This window comes from Rutidosis leptorrhynchoides, chromosome 3, assembly GCF_046630445.1.
Source record: "Rutidosis leptorrhynchoides isolate AG116_Rl617_1_P2 chromosome 3, CSIRO_AGI_Rlap_v1, whole genome shotgun sequence".
Lineage (NCBI taxonomy): Eukaryota > Viridiplantae > Streptophyta > Magnoliopsida > Asterales > Asteraceae > Rutidosis > Rutidosis leptorrhynchoides.
In genome coordinates this window covers 99,481,568-99,499,543 of record NC_092335.1, presented here as the reverse complement: position 1 = coordinate 99,499,543, position 17,976 = coordinate 99,481,568, and positions in this window count along the sequence as shown.

Sequence of the window (17,976 nt, the reverse complement as noted above, 5' to 3'; positions counted from 1 at the left end):
AAAACTAGGTGTTAACACCGAAATTATTGTTACCTCGGAAAGGACATAAATTGAGAAACAAACCAAAATGTTAGAATTCATTTAAAATGGAATAGAGGACAATAAAAAGGAAAATAAAAGCCAAGTGTGGGAAAATTTACCAAGTTATTTTAAACATATGTCACATATTTCTGTAACAAATAACTGAAAATACTTTTGCTTTGGACTAAACTAAAAAGTTTTACCCGATTTACTGTAAGAAAGATGGATCTACACGATGAATCAATTCCATCATTAAAAGGAAGTAAAGTCTTCCGAAAAAGACACGCGCTTCTTGATTTAGGTCAAGAAGTTGTCGTCCAGACCAGCTGTAGGTTGACAAAAAATCTAGAAAAATCATCTCTAAAATCAGCAGGAAATCCACGGACCTCAGCATCAAACAGGGTCGCCAAGTGGTCAGACTTATCCAAACCATGAGAGGATCTGTCTCGTACAATGTGGGGCACCGTGCAAATTAGCTTGATAAGACTAATGAATCAGATCCCCAGAAAGGATAATCTCCTTAAAAGATCAAAAATCAGCTTTTAAGCCTGTTATTACTCAATCCTTAAGATTGACCCTAAAGATTGAGAATTACAAACTCATGGAATTCGATGATATCTAAACTCGAGCTTGAACGAGAAAATATTTTGATCAAAATTACAAACCGATTTGTTTTCTAAAAACCCATTTCCAATGCGTTCATTACCATTGAACGTAAAATCCTAGGAATTCAACTGGAATTCATTAGGTCACCTGAACCAAATCGGGTGTCAACCGTAAGAACGGTGGTTGCATAGCATGGTCAAAGACAGGACCTTGTGCCAGACCAGAAAAATTATAGGATGATCTTTACTATTGCTCCTACAAAGGATAGTAATTGCATCCGACACGTTATAGACCATAATTAAAAGCATGTCAGGGGACATTGCCTTAACAGTTGCTTGTTCAACGCTTTCCTTTACAACCGGACGGTAGTTTACCGAAAGGTAATATACGGAGCAAGTATACTGGACGTGTTGCTTTCCCAATACAAGGTTAGCAAGTGGGTGACACAAAACCACAAGTTTTGAGCTAAAATTTTCAAATCTGAAACCCACCAAACCCACAAAAATATTTTGTCACACCCCCCAAAATGGACCAGGGGTAATTGTGACCAATCATATCATAACACAGTTGTATAAACGAGAACGACTCTATATGAGACTTTTAAATAAAACCTTTGTTAATAAAACAGCGGAAGCAGTAATACATGTTTACATTATTATTAAAACGTAAAATAAATGTTTATGAACTAAAATATAATATGCGATGTGGAATCCATGCAAGCATCAAATCTATCATCACAAAGTTGCAAACAGCTAGCTCAATCATTACCTGAGACAAAACATGCTTAAAGTGTCAACCAAAAAGGTTGAGTGAAATTCATAGGTTTATAAATAATATTCAAAGTTTTAGACCACAAGATTTAGTTTAAAGTTGATTGATATAGAAATATCAATATAAATGTGTTGCTGCATTTTGTAATATCGCTACTAAACAAGTTTACCCTATGACACCTTGTACTGTCAGTGTCGTGGAATCATTATTATGTAACCAAAGACCAACGGTCGAATGGTTAGAGACGTTACTCTCAATAGGCCTACTCACAATAATTAAGTTTGCATTTAAACGTAGCAATTAACGATATTACGGTAGGGATTTAACATGAATCAAAGCATGACAGCATAGTTAACAATTTAGTACTTGTGTCTAAGCGTAAAACAGTTATAAAGCAAGCATGTGTCTCACCCCAAAAGTTATAAAACAGTTATGAAACAGTAAAAAGTGGGGCTATGAAGTTCACCTTAGCAGCACAAAAGAGTATTTCACGAAAGAATTGAACGGAAGGACGTGACCGAGATCTCAACCTAGAGATAGAACGTATGATCAGACATTGCCTAACAGACAATAGTATATAGTACTATATTGATAGTAATGGTTCACTAAAGAATTTTCATTTTCGGAAGGTTACTATTTATGGAAAGTTTCCACTTATAGTAATTTTCCAATTTTAGAAAGTTCGGGTTAATCTTTAGCAAGACGTTGTATAACTTTACTCAAACTTCGTTGCTATCAAATAAGTCAGGAATGACCAGATGTAACCGGGGGCCCAGGACTCTTGACCAGAATCTAAGTCATGGCATTCGAGATCCACAAGCTTACCCATAAATGGCAACCTAGACATCATTCACTTACGACCGTGAGTAGCGATGAAGTTCACATGAATTATACATTATCTTTGATTAACCTTCACTTTAGGTGTATACACACAACGAATTATTAATGTACTTAATAATTATATATGTGATAATATAACCTAAGTTTTATTTAATATTTAGTTATTATACCTTAGTATGTCTTATATATATTAAATATAATTACCTTTAAATAAATACCTAAATTACTTCAAAAATAATAGTGTTTTATTAATCGAACATTATTCAAAAATGTCTAAATAATAAATTAAATATCTAAAAATTACATACATAATTTTTATAGTCTTAGTTAATCATATATATTAGTAGAAAAATTTAAGAAAACATTTTTATTATTTTTTTGTATTTATTTTTATTTTTACCCTTAATGTATTCACAAAATAATTTTAATTCTACATAATTACTAAATAAACCCAAATAATTATTTTTATAATTTTTATAAGATTCTATCAGTCTAATAACCTGTAGAAAAATATTTAAAAAAATATTTTTTATTATTTTATATTTATTCTTAATTTACCTTCGAATTACATAATAATAGAGTTCAATTATATAATAAATACCAATTCGACCCAAGTAATTATTTTTATAATTTTTTCAGATCTATATAAGTTTTAAAAACTCAGAAAAAAATTATATATATTTTATTTTTGTTTAAAAGTATTTATTACGAATTTTACATTTTTTTTACGTTTAAACACTACATAATTCGTATTTAATTATAAATAATATTCCATAAATTATCAAAATTATTTTTATGCATCATAACACTTATAATACTAATTATAACATATAAACATAATTAATTTCGAATTTTATAAAGAATATACAATAAATATAAATATAAATGACAATATTGAAAAAAATTAATAAAAATAGAAAGTACCTCAAATTTTCTTCAAGGTTTTGAGAGAATAACTTAAGTTTTTGTGTTTGGCAAGAAAAAATGAATGAGGAGCCATGTATTTATAGGTAAAAATGGTTGGTGAAAAGAAAAAAATAAAAATAAAATAAAGGTGCCAATTTTGACAAAATAATAAAAACATGTTAAAAATGTTTTTAATAAGTTTTTGTTTTTGAAAATATTTAGTCAAAATTCATTGGCTCATTATTTAATTTATAAAAAAAATCTTATTATTTTTTTTATTTTTATTTTTTTATAAGCTAAAAATATATATAATGATTAAAATAACTTATCATTTAATTAATAATTATGTTACATATAGTTTTAAATATAATACGCATTAATATTAACTAAAGTTATTTTATATAATTAGTGTAAACTTTAGTTAACAGAACGTGTCGACTAAAAATAAATATTTGATCAACGTCGAATTTAATTGTATATTAAGTATGGATAACAACCCTATAGTCAAATTAGTCAATTCAGATATGGAAATAACAGGGTTGTTATATATTTTGCAAATACCGGTGAAGGGTTATTCCGGAAAACTTATCTAGGGTAAAAGCTAGATTTAATTTTCAAAAGATCAAATGTTTTCATAAAGATCCAATTTCCTTAATGGATCTAAATTTTTATAGTCATGTGGGACTGTAAACCATAACGTTACTACCATTGCTTATACCGCCGTAAAGAAATCACTGATGTACAAAGTGTGAAGAATAAAGAAGTGATTCTAGTATTTCAAGACTATATTGCTTGAGGACAAGCAACACTCAAGTGTGGGAATATTTGATAATGCTAAAAACGAACATATATTTCATAGCATTATCCCTCAAGAAAGACAAGCTTTTAGTTGCAATTGTTCTATTTACAAGTGATATTCGTTTAAATATTAAAAGGTGAAGACAAAAGGCAGATTCGATGAATTGAAGACGCAAAGGTCCAAAAATCTAAAAAGTACAAGATACAATCAAAAAGGTTCAAATTATTGATGAGAAACGTCTAAAAATAACAAGAGTACAAGGCGCAAAACGCAAAGTACACGATATAAAATAGTACGCAAGGACGTTCGAAAATTCGGAACCGTGACCAGAGTCAACTCTCAACGCTCGACGCAACGGACTAAAAATTACAAGTTAACTATGTATATAAATATAATATAATATATAATTAATTATATAAATTATATATATATTATATTTATATATTAAAATCGTCGGCAGACTAGGATCCAAACTTGTGTGAGCTGGATTTACGAACTCCGCGACTTGCGGAGTTTGTAGTGCAAAAATACCGCGACTCGCGGAGCCCCAAATTCTGAAACTGCCTATAAAAGCCAACGCATTTTGATCGTAAAAAAATATCCTTTTATCAATCTCTCTATAAACGTATATATATATATATATATATATATATATATATATATATATATATATATATATATATATTAATTTTCAATTTTAATTTCTAATAATAAGGGTATGTTAGCGAATGTTGTAAGAGTGTAAGTCGAAATTCTGTCCGTGTAACGCTACGCTATTTTTAATCATTGTAAGTTATGTTCAACCTTTTTAATTTAATGTCTCGTAGCTAAGTTATTATTATGCTTATTTAATACCGAAGTAATCATGATGTTGGGCTAATTACTAAAATTGGGTAATTGGGCTTTGTACCATAATTGGGATTTGGACAAAAGAACGACACTTGTGGAAATTAGACTATGGGCTATTAATGGGCTTTATATTTGTTTAACTAAATGATAGTTTGTTAATTTTAATATAAAGATTTACAATTGGACGTCCCTATAAATAACCATATACACTCGATCGGACACGATGGGAGGGGTATTTATATGTACGAATAATCGTTCATTTAACCGAACACGGGAATGGATTAATAGTCTATGGAATTATTAAAACAGGGGTGAAATTATGTACAAGGACACTTGGCATAATTAATAACAAAGTATTAAAACCTTGGGTTACACGCAGTCAATAACCTGGTGTAATTATTAAACAAAGTATTAAAATCTTGTTACAGTTTAAGTCCCCAATTAGTTGGAATATTTGACTTCGGGTATAAGGATAATTTGACGAGGACACTCGCACTTTATATTTATGACTGATGGACTGTTATGGACAAAAACCAGACGGACATATTAAATAATCCAGGACAAAGGACAATTAACCCATGGGCAAAAAACTAAAATCAACACGTCAAACATCATGATTACGGAAGTTTAAATAAGCATAATTATTTTATTTCATATTTAATTTCCTTTATTTTATATTTAATTGCACTTCTAATTATCGCACTTTTATTTATTGTTATTGTATTTAATTGCACTTTTAATTATCATACTTTTTAATTATCGCAATTTTATTTTATCGCACTTTTATTTATCGCAATTTCATTATCGTTATTTACTTTGCGCTTTAAATTAAGTTATATTTATTTTTAATATTTTACATTAGGTTTTAACTGCGACTAAAGTTTTTAAAATCGACAAACCGGTCATTAAATGGTAAAAACCCCCCTTTATAATAATAATATTACTTATATATATATATATATATATATATATATATATATATATATATATATATATATATATATATATATATATATGTATATATATATATATATATTTGTATTTTTATAAATTAAAACTAATATAGCATTAAGATTTGTTTAAAAGATTCCCTGTGGACGAACCGGACTTACTAAAAACTACACTACTGTACGATTAGGTACACTGCCTATAAGTGTTGTAGCAAGGTTTAAGTATATCCATTCTATAAATAAATAAATATATTGTGTAAAATTGTATCGTATTTAATAGTTTTTCCTAGTAAAATATAAGCTATTTCATATACACCTCGCATAACATCAGTACTCTACTGAGGATAACCTCCGAGGTATTGTTACACTTCAGTTATACGACCAAGTGACATACTTCACACTGCTCAAAGAGAACTCCGAGAGTTCAGAGATAAGTAGGTCTGTGTAATTGGCTCATCCAACTAGATCTACATCAATCCAAGCATATTCTTAACATAAGTATAATTACCTTCCCTAACCCAATACTGATATCTTGGTTAACATTTCCCTGATCTGCATACTCCGGATATCCTTCCACTTTATTTACTTTTCTGCATTTAGGACCTTTAGCTAAAATCAACTACTATCTTTTATTCAGGTAATTTAACTAAAAGACAATTATTCACTTGATCTTCAATTCGTTAATCAGCATAAAATACGACACTAGGTTAACTTACACCTTCTACACCTTAGAAAGTAAAAGTAAATTTAGGCCCCGCAAAATATAAATAAACGAAGACACTGTGTGCTACCGAATCGGACATCCTGCGACTTAACGACACCGCACAAATAAAACCGTCCGTTAGTGGCATATCACAATCCATCATTGACAAATTTGGTTAGAAATCAACTTCAACTTTTATTTCTTTTATTACTTATTTCTGTTCTTGATCGTTTGATTGATACACCTTTATGACTATAAACCTCGATCAACATCAGTGTAAAGAAGTCAGTCGAAAATTTTCCATCATCACTAATATCACACCCATTTCACCTTCAACCTTTCACCCCATATCCTTGTTCCCTCTCTTCAGAAACCCAAGAACCACCGACACCACCACATTGCGTTCTAGTTTCTATCTCTGTTTAAGAACTTGAAACAATCACCCCATAACCAACCCCCTGTACGTTTTTCTTCTATTCTTTGATGCTTGATAACCAACATTTCTACAAGCCATCACCTTCAAGACTGGAACTGTTACGTTGGTCATTTATTTTTTTGTTTCATCATCGTGAACTCAACACCACAACAACCATAACTGTTACTCTTTTTCTTCTGTTTTGGTCAAGTGAACAACAACCAAAAACCACCACTTTCTTCTTCGTCAACACACACCATCCACCACCTTTCTAGTCCATAACAAACACAACACCACTACCATAACAACCGCCACCTTCATTAGAATAACCATGAACAACCAACTCTTTCTCTCTAATCTTTTCTCTCTCTTCTGTTTACAACCGGAACTAACATAGAACTACCATTAATTGCTGTTGTAAAACTATCAAAATGATCACCATCACTACTCGTTTATGTTTCACCTATTACTTGCTTCCTGCCTATGTTCGAAAAACAACCCAAACCTCACCATCTTTATTCGACTAAGCTTCTTCTTTCTGTTTCTTTCTTTTTACTGCTTCCCGTTTGTTTGAATACCATGAAATATCAAACAACATACTGCAGCTACACACTTTACTTCTGTCGCTACTTCTATTTTATTTTTATTTTTTTAACTAAACTGTTTTGGGAATGTGGACGCTGTCACTTGCGAATTCCGTTTTCCTTTATGGCCGATCAATTTATAAGCATATAAACCCCATTTGATTAAGTATAATATTATATCATGATGGAATTAAAAGGAACTAGATGGCCGACAATGAATCACTTTAAAAAATGACGCGGTGATTAAAAATATATATATATATATATATATATATATATATATATATATATATGATAAACTGTACGTGACATAAGGATGTTGTGCTACTGCCTTTTTCTCGTCCGGGCTTCTTGTGAAAAATCAAACAGCCCATGTATTTTTGGGGACTTGTTAAGTTGTTATTTTGGTTTCCAGAAATATAAGCTGGCTCTCGATATATTGGGCTACAATGATTATGTTATGATGGGTCGTAATCCATTCCTTCTGTTTTCGTATGAGCTGTGTACAAAAAGGTTAATAATAAAGATGATGATTAAATTGGACAATAATCATGATGATCTCCGTAGATAACAATGATGCTTAGGTTTTGATAAACGATGATGATGATAGGCTGTTAGCTTTAGGAGGAAGAAGATGACAAATAGAAACGTGGGTTAAAAGGAATGGGTGTATGATTTAAATTAAAAAAATATATAAATTGGTGGTGGGATGGTTACGCGTGTTTGGTGATTATCGAGAGGTCTCGGGTTCGAGCCCGGGCAGTGGCGTATTTTTTTTTTTTTAGAAGTTTGTTTCTTCAAAGGTTGTATTCTAAAATTATTATTATTATTATTATTATTATTATTATTATTATTATTATTATTATTATTATCATTATTATTATTATTATTATTAAAATTATCATTATTAGTATTATTATTATTATCGTCATTTTTATTAATACTAGTATCATTATTATATATTTTTATATAAAAACCATATTATTATTATCATCAATATTACTATTAATATTATTATTATTACAATAAAAATTAGTTATATAAAAATATACTTAATAAAACCATATTAATACTTTATAAATTTTTATATAAAATAAATGTATTTAAGTTAATAATGAAACATATCATTTATTAATATTAATATAATAATTATATCACTAATAATAGTATATATAAATTTGTACAATTACATGTGTTAATATATATACTTGATATAGGTTCGTGAATCCGAGGCCAACCCTGCATTGTTCAGTATCGTTGTATGCATATTTTTACTACAAAATATCGTATCGTGAGTTCATTTGCTCCCTTTTACTCTTTACATTTTTAGAACTGAGAATACATGCGCTATTTTTACAACTGTTTTATTAAATGCCTTTGAAATCTATATTTTTGGACTGAGATGCTTTTATAAATGTTTGACGAGATAGACACAAGCAAAACATTCCTCGAATGAATTATTATGCAAACATAAGTTCTGTGGATTATTATTGAATTAGTTAGACGTGATAATTGCCGCTAATTGTTGTGAATATTTTCCCCTGATTATTATTGCTTGGTAACCTAAGAATTAGAAATGGGTATGACCCTAATTCACGTGAATCCTAAAGGTAGCTATCGGGTTTAACACCCCCACCCAGAATGTTCACTAGACGAAAGAGCTAGTGGGCGTGGTGTTTAGTACTTCGAAGTTTATATATTATACAGACGAGATGTTCTATTTTGGGGATATTATTAATGCGCATTATGTCATACCCCGACCTAATCCGTCTGGATGAAGTCACCAACATCTGGTTCCATTGCGATGATCGACTCCAAATAATGTCTTTACAATGAGCAAATGCACAGCGGAAGATTTCTTTCATACCTGAAAATAAACATGCTTTCAAATGTCAACCAAAAGGTTGGTGAGTTCATAGGTTTAGCATAAAACAATAAAATTCATCATTTTGATAGAGCACAAGATTTAAATGATGCATGGTACAAATGGGCCCGAATCCTATACCCACCTGTAATGTACATGCGATATCTTTTAAATACAGTACACCTTTTTCGTGTACGAAATCATCTTTCATAAATCTTAGTAACCGTACACATATCTCATGCACAAAATAACATACAATTAACTTGTGTATAAAATCATTCTCTCGATACATAACATTCATATCAATTGGTGGCAATTATCATGTCCACATAATTCAATGGTGGCAATTATCATGTCCACATAATTCAATGGTGGCAATTATCATGTCCACATAATTCAATAATAATCCGCAGAACTTCTGTCTGCATAATAATTCATTCGAGGAATGTTTTGCTTGTGTCTATCTCGTCAAATATTTATAAAAGCATTTCATGTATTCGCAGTTCAAAATAGATTTCAAAAGCATTTAATAAAGCAGTTATAAAAACAGCGCATGTATTCTCAGTCCCAAAAATATAAAGAGTAAAAGGGAGCAAATGAACTCACTCTACAATATTTTGTAGTAAAAATATTCATACGAAGATACTGAACAATGCAGGGTTGGCCTCGGATTCACGAACCTATATTATTCATATATTTATTAAAATATATAATGGAAATTACAAAATTTCATTTATTATATTATTTACATATTTGTAGTTATATAGAATTTATACTAAATTCCATTTAAAAATGTATACTTATATTATATTTTAAATTATATGTTATATATATTTAAAATGATTATTATCAATACATTTAGTTATACTAATATATCTATATATTATATATAAATGATTAATATAAAAAAATATCAATAGTTTGCTATATGTAAGTATTTATATAAGTAATGTTACTATTTTGATATATAGTTATATGAAATATTAATACGATTATAGTATACGAAATAAGTATATTTTATGTACAAAATATTTATCCGTTTAAAAATAATAGTTTTGATAATAATGATTTGCTATTAATAATAATAATAACTTTATTAATATTAGTAATGATAATACTAATAAAAATTATACTGTTAATAATGATACCCATGTTAATAATAATAATGATAATAATAATAATAATAATAATAATAATAATAATAATAATAATAATAATAATAATAATAATAATAATAATAATAATGATAATAACAATAATAATAATAATAATAGAAACTACCTTAAGAGTATGATCTCCAAAAAAAATAAAACTGTCCCTGCCAGGACTCAAACCCAAGACCTCTTGGTTACACCCCACAACACCAAACCAATAGCTCTAACTCATTTTTCTGTTTCTCCTTCTTCTTCAATTAATTTAAAACCCGATTATCATCACACAACCATTATCATCATACTCAGTAAATCCGAAAATAGAAAAGTTGGGTTTGTATTTCGGTCCAAATCTCGTTTCCAGGCCCACTACTTAATTATTTATCCCCCTTGTTAAATTGCAAACGGCCCAATCACTTAATTTAATTAAACATATCGGTGGTTGTAGGGTTTTGTAGTTAGGAAGTGTATTAAATAGAAACGGGATTTTAATAGATTTTATTATTATCCCATCATCAATTCATCATCAATCCATCATCTTCCATCATCAATATTTTAACAGACAGCTTACCGACAATATAATAAATAACACTTTGTATGGATAAATAACTGATTAAATATAATCATAAGTATCATCTTCTTTTCATCACTGTTTCCTCATTCTTTATTTGTTACAACAGAAAACGAAACAGACAGGTAGTAACAGTAACGAATTCCCTGGTTTTGGTTTTAGGTTAGAGTGTCGACTCGAGCATCATGGTGGTTTGTTGGTGATCTTTTCGAAAAGGAATAGAAATAGTGAATTATAGCAGCATAGCATCATCCTGGGTGGTTCGGTGGTGCTGCAAAACACAAAAAAAAATAAAAGAATGGTGGCTGACGGTGGTGTTGTGGTTGATCATAGTGGAGGTGTCGGTTGGTTTGCAGCGAAAAAGATATAGCAGTAGTCAGGGTGCGATAGTTATGAAGGTTTTTGATGGGTTTATCAAGGTGGTAGAGTGGTGGTGATTGTTCTATGGTGGAGATGGTGAAGTGGTTATAGTAGTTATCGAGTGGTGGTTTGGTTGGTTTCGAAAATAATAGTGGTAGCACAATGGTGGTTGCTTGCATTCGTTTGAAACTGAAAACAGAAAATAGATTCGTTGTAGTAGCAGCTAGGTTCGAGGATAAAGAGAGAGATAGAGAGGTTGAGATGGTGGTTGATCAAGATGGTGAGGATGGTTCATTAGAATGGTGGTGGTTTGTATGATGGGTGGCGGTTTCAATTGGTGGAGCTCAAATGAAGGTGAAGGTGGTTTACAATAGTAACAGTGGATCATAGTGGATGGTTTTGGGTTTCGATGGCTATGGTGGTGATCGGTTGATGATCACGATGAAAACAATGGTAGATGTGTTCGGGTGTGGTTCGAATCAGCAGAAAATAGAAGATAATTAGCAACAAGATTGAAACAAGTTAAAGGTTGCCGGTTGTTGATGATTAATGGTTTTGGTCGAACTAGATAAAGAGAAGAAGTAGAGAACACAAGTGTTTGTGTTTCTGTAATTCATTTATGTAATCTATATGTATATTAGATAGATGATTGATATATATAAAGTAATAATATAAATATAAATACTATAATAATAATATTCATTTATTAATCAAAAGGAAAGAAAAACATGTGGATGGATTAATCAGTTACAGTAATTGAATTCGTGAATATTAATTGTCCTGATGTTACCGACAGTTTTCACGGGGTGTGTCCATTGCTAAACAGTTGATGTATAAAAGTGTCCCTAAAAATCTCAAATTTTTAGATTAAACATATTTAATTATTTCACTCATTACCTGTTTGAAACCAGTTCAAAATAGATTTCAAAAGCATTTAATAAAGCAGTTATAAAAACAGCGCATGTATTCTCAGTCCCAAAAATATAAAGAGTAAAAGGGAGCAAATGAACTCACTCTACAATATTTTGTAGTAAAAATATTCATATGACGATACTGAACAATGCAGGGTTGGCCTCGGATTCACGAACCTATATTATTCATATATTTATTAAAATATATAATGGAAATCACAAAATTTCATTTATTATATTATTTACATATTTGTAGTTATATAGAATTTATACTAAATTCCATTTAAAAATGTATACTTATATTATATTTTAAATTATATATTATATATATTTAAAATGATTATTATCAATACATTTAGTTATACTAATATATCTATATATTATATATAAATGATTAATATAAAAAAATATCAATAGTTTGCTATATGTAAGTATTTATATAAGTAATGTTACTATTTTGATATATAGTTATATGAAATATTAATACGATTATAGTATACGAAATAAGTATATTTTATATACAAAATATTTATCCGTTTAAAAATAATAGTTTTGATAATAATGATTTGCTATTAATAATAATAATAACTTTATTAATATTAGTAATGATAATACTAATAAAAATTATATTATTAATAATGATACCCATGTTAATAATAATAATAATAATAATAATAATAATAATAATAATAATAATAATAATAATAATAATAATAATAATAATAATAATAATAATAATAATAATAATAATAATAATAATAATAATGATAATAACAATAATAATAATAGAAACTACCTTAAGAGTATGATCTCCAAAAAAAATAAAACTGTCCCTGCCAGGACTCAAACCCAAGACCTCTTGGTTACACCCCACAACACCAAACCAATTGCTCTAACTCATTTTTCTGTTTCTCCTTCTTCTTCAATTAATTTAAAACCCGATTATCAACACACAACCATTATCATCATACTCAGTAAATCCAAAAACAGAAAAGTTGGGTTTGTATTTCGGCTCAAATCTCGTTTCCAGGCCCACTACTTAATTATTTATCCCCCTTGTTTAATTGCAAACGGCCCAATCACTTAATTTAATTAAACATATCGGTGGTTGTAGGGTTTTGTAGTTAGGAAGTGTATTAAACAGAAACGGGATTTTAACAGATTTTATTATTATCCCATCATCAATTCATCATCAATCCATCATCTTCCATCATCAATATTTTAACAGACAGCTTACCGACAATATAATAAATAACACTTTGTATTAATAAATAACTGATTAAATATAATCATAAGTATCATCTTCTTTTCATCACTGTTTCCTCACTCTTTATTTGTTACAACAGAAAACGAAACAGACAGCTAGTAACAGTAACGAATTCCCTGGTTTTGGTTTTAGGTTAGAGTGTCGACTCGAGCATCATGGTGGTTTGTTGGTGATCTTTTCGAAAAGGAATAGAAATAGTGAATTATAGCAGCATAGCATCATCCTGGGTAGTTCGGTGGTGCTGCAAAACACAAAAAAAAATAAAAGAATGGTGGCCGACGGTGGTGTTGTGGTTGATCATAGTGGAGGTGTCGGTTGGTTTGCAGTGAAAAAGATATAGCAGTAGTCAGGGTGTGATAGTTATGAAGGTTTTTGATGGGTTTATCAAGGTGGTAAAGTGGTGGTGATTACTCTATGGTGGAGATGGTGAAGTGGTTATAGTAGTTATCGAGTGGTGGCTTGGTTGGTTTCGAAAATAATAGTGGTAGCACAATGGTGGTTGCTTGCATTCGTTTGAAACTGAAAACAGAAAATAGATTCGTTGTAGTAGCAGCTAGGTTCGAGGATAAAGAGAGAGATAGAGAGGTTGAGATGGTGGTTGATCAAGATGGTGAGGATGGTTCATTAGAATGGTGGTGGTTTGTATGATGGGTGGCGGTTTCAATTGGTGGAGCTCAAATGAAGGTGAAGGTGGTTTACAATAGTAACAGTGGATCATAGTGGATGGTTTTGGGTTTCGATGGCTATGGTGGTGATGGGTTGATGATCACGATGAAAACAATGGTAGATGTGTTCGGGTGTGGTTCGAATCAGCAGAAAATAGAAGATAATTAGCAACAAGAATGAAACAAGTTAAAGGTTACCGGTTGTTGATGATTAATGGTTTTGGTCGAACTAGATAAAGAGAAGAAGTAGAGAACACAAGTGTTTGTGTTTCTGTAATTCATTTATGTAATCTATATGTATATTAGATAGATGATTGATATATATAAAGTAATAATATAAATATAAATACTATAATAATAATATTCATTTATTAATCAAAAGGAAAGAAAAACATGTGGATGGATTAATCAGTTACAGTAATTGAATTCGTGAATATTAATTGTCCTGATGTTACCGACAGTTTTCACGGGGTGTGTCCATTGCTAAACAGTTGATGTATAAAAGTGTCCCTAAAAATCTCAAATTTTTAGATTAAACATATTTAATTATTTATTTTCTGTTCCAATTTACATGTACGGAGTACAAAAACTTAGTTCGAAAAAGTAAAAAAAAATATTTATCAAAACTATTATCTTTTTATTCAAATTTTGGAACAACTTTTATTTTAAACTTCATATATATATATATTAGACCTATTTTAAAAATAATTAAACGTCAACTGAAAGTTACAGACATTTATCATTTAAACTTAAAATTTATTATATTTAACATATACTATGTATATATATAAACATTTTTAAATAACAAAATTTACTACACAAATAAATATATATTAAATAATTAAATTAAATATAACAATATATACATACAAGAAATATACATATAAAATTATAGTTTTTATTACAATGTATTTTATTGTACATATTTATTTATAACTATAAATGTATATAATAGTTTATTAATGTTCATGTCATTATATATATTATACATATATTTATATATACACATATTTATATATATCCATACATTTACAAGCAATGGTTCGTGAATCATCGGGGACAGTCGAAGGGTAATTGAATATTTGAAACAGTTTCAAAATTTTGAGACTCAACATTACAGACTTTGCTTATTGTGTCGAATTCATATAAAGATTAAGTTTAAATTTGGTCAAAAATTTTCGGGTTGTCACAGTACCTACCCGTTAAAGAAATTTCGTCCCGAAATTTGATCGTGGTCGTCATAGCTAACATTAAAAATGTTTTCAAAATGACTATGAGTTGATAAATAGAGTTTTATCATTATTGATTAATATAGATAAAACAATTTGATTATTCGAAGAACACGAATGAAGCTATCACAAAAGAGTGAAATGAATAAGTGCATATTCGTCTTAACTTTTGACGTAGTCATGGTTGAATTCCGGAATTCAAGGGATTTAAAGAAAATCTTCAAAATCTAAAAGATTTGATTCTTCGGGGAATAAGAAAATTATGATTCTCTAATTAAATGCGGAGATCTGCTTTAATTTCTCTATCAAACATTTCACTATAAATTAACTTCTTACGTTCTATTATTTTTATCATTCCTATACTTAATTCCTAAATTTAAAAGATTAGGAAAATGCTTAATCCAGTTCTAATCCTCGTCTTTATCCTTACTATTGCAACAATTATTCTCCTTTTCCAACTTCCACCAGAGGAATCTGCTTACTTCTACTTTTCCCTTGGGGTTATAGTACTTATAATTCTCCCGTGTCTTTATGTTGCGATAAACATTGATATACACGGTTTGTAATTTAGGTGTTGTTATCGGACTTTATATCCCCTATTATATTTCAATGTCCCTATTTCTGTTTCCTATAATCATTGTCATCCACAGTTAATACTCCCTCCTATTTGCTGCGATTTATACTCTAATTTCTATTTCGGAGCTTTGTCCCTCCGTTTCTTCTTCTTGCGATTAGGCATCTCTTGTAATGGTCCAGAATTCGCAGATATAAGTTTCGGAATGAACATTGTTAATGTTCTAAGAAGGGAATGGTAATGGCACGATCTTGATTTGTTAAATTACCAGAATATCCTGGAAAAGACCGAATCATCAAGAAATATTTTCTTGATATTTTAAAGGTTTAAATAGAATACAAGAGTCGTGTAACATGGCACATGATGACGTTAGAGTCTGTGAATCATCACGTTTCATTAGAAACTCAGCATGACTTACTGTAATATAATCACGTTGATCAAGTGTCATTATATTATACTAACTCATGCATCAGTTCCCAACATTACTTCAATAACATTCATATTTTAAGCTCGAAAGTTTACATAATATAGAAACTAACAGTTTCTATATGATGTAACACTGATATCATGAAGAGATTAATGATTTCAGATTAGAATAGTTATGAAAATATCTTCAGAAATATGGAGGATATTTATAATGAAAGATACGATGATATCTTGGAATTTCTAATATAGAAGGATGGTGAAGAAAATCTGTCCGCAAGAGTTTGGAGTCAGAAGCAAGGTATTCGCTAAAGATTTCATCAGAAACAGAATCATCAAGATTCTTAATATACACGTTTAGTCCTTGTGATTTGTTTAGAGACTCCTTCGTAGTTTGCTCAATCAGTTTTTCAGTTTCAAGCTTTTTCGGAGCTTTACCAACATACAACTCTTTATCATCAACTTCTGGCTATTGAGGTCGTTTATAGTTTTTGTTGCTTCATTCAACTTTTCAAAATTCAGAGTATTAATTCGCAGACTGGGTGCTTTTCAGAATTTCAGAATGAAAGATCATAGTTCTAAGAGATAAATGTTATATGGATACATATAACTGTTGTTGCAGAAACGTTGCGAGACTCATAATACAGATTTGCTAATTTTCAGTAATTGGTATGGTCATTCTCGTTATAAGACGTGGATGAGTATATGAATAGGTTTTTAATGAACAAATATAATGGTTCTTCGGAGAGACTTAAGCCAATGAGTAATAAAGTTGCTGGTAAGTTTACTGCTAATGTGATGGAATATAAACGGTTTTCCGGTAATGATGACGAAAGGCAGACTTATATATCAAGGCTATAATAAGGTTAATTCGAATGAAAGTCGAATTTAACTTGCTGGAGCTGTGACAAAACTGGCTATTTTGGAAAAGAGTTGAAATGTTATTTTCGGTAATAACAATGCCAAAGGAGCTAGTACAGACATGTGTTAAACGTTTACACAGGTTCCGAATGTTTTTTAGGTGCATAACTATATGCATCAATCTCTTCTTCCGTAGATGGAGTGCGGTTGGTTCATCCTATCGATTGAAGTGTTTTCAAAATTTATGAAAGGTTTGAACGTAGATTGTAATCGTCAAGATACAAATGAGGTTTAAGATGAAATCAAGTGGCAAACTTGAAGAATTATTTAGTTTCATATGTTATAATCAATATTTTAATTCATTTTAATTGTCCAATGTTGATAGTCCACAGTTAGCAGTGTACAAATAATAATTCATATATAGTTTACTATATAATATTCGAATTAATTAATACGTATCGTGACCCGCGTACATGTCTCAGACTCGATCACAACTCAAACTATATATATTATTGTAGAATCAACCTCAACCCTGTATAGCTAACTCCAACATTACTGCATATAGAGTGTCTATGGTTATTCCAAATAATATATATAGATGCGTCGATATGATATGTCAAAACCTTGTATACGTGTCCCGATATTTAAAGTGCGTA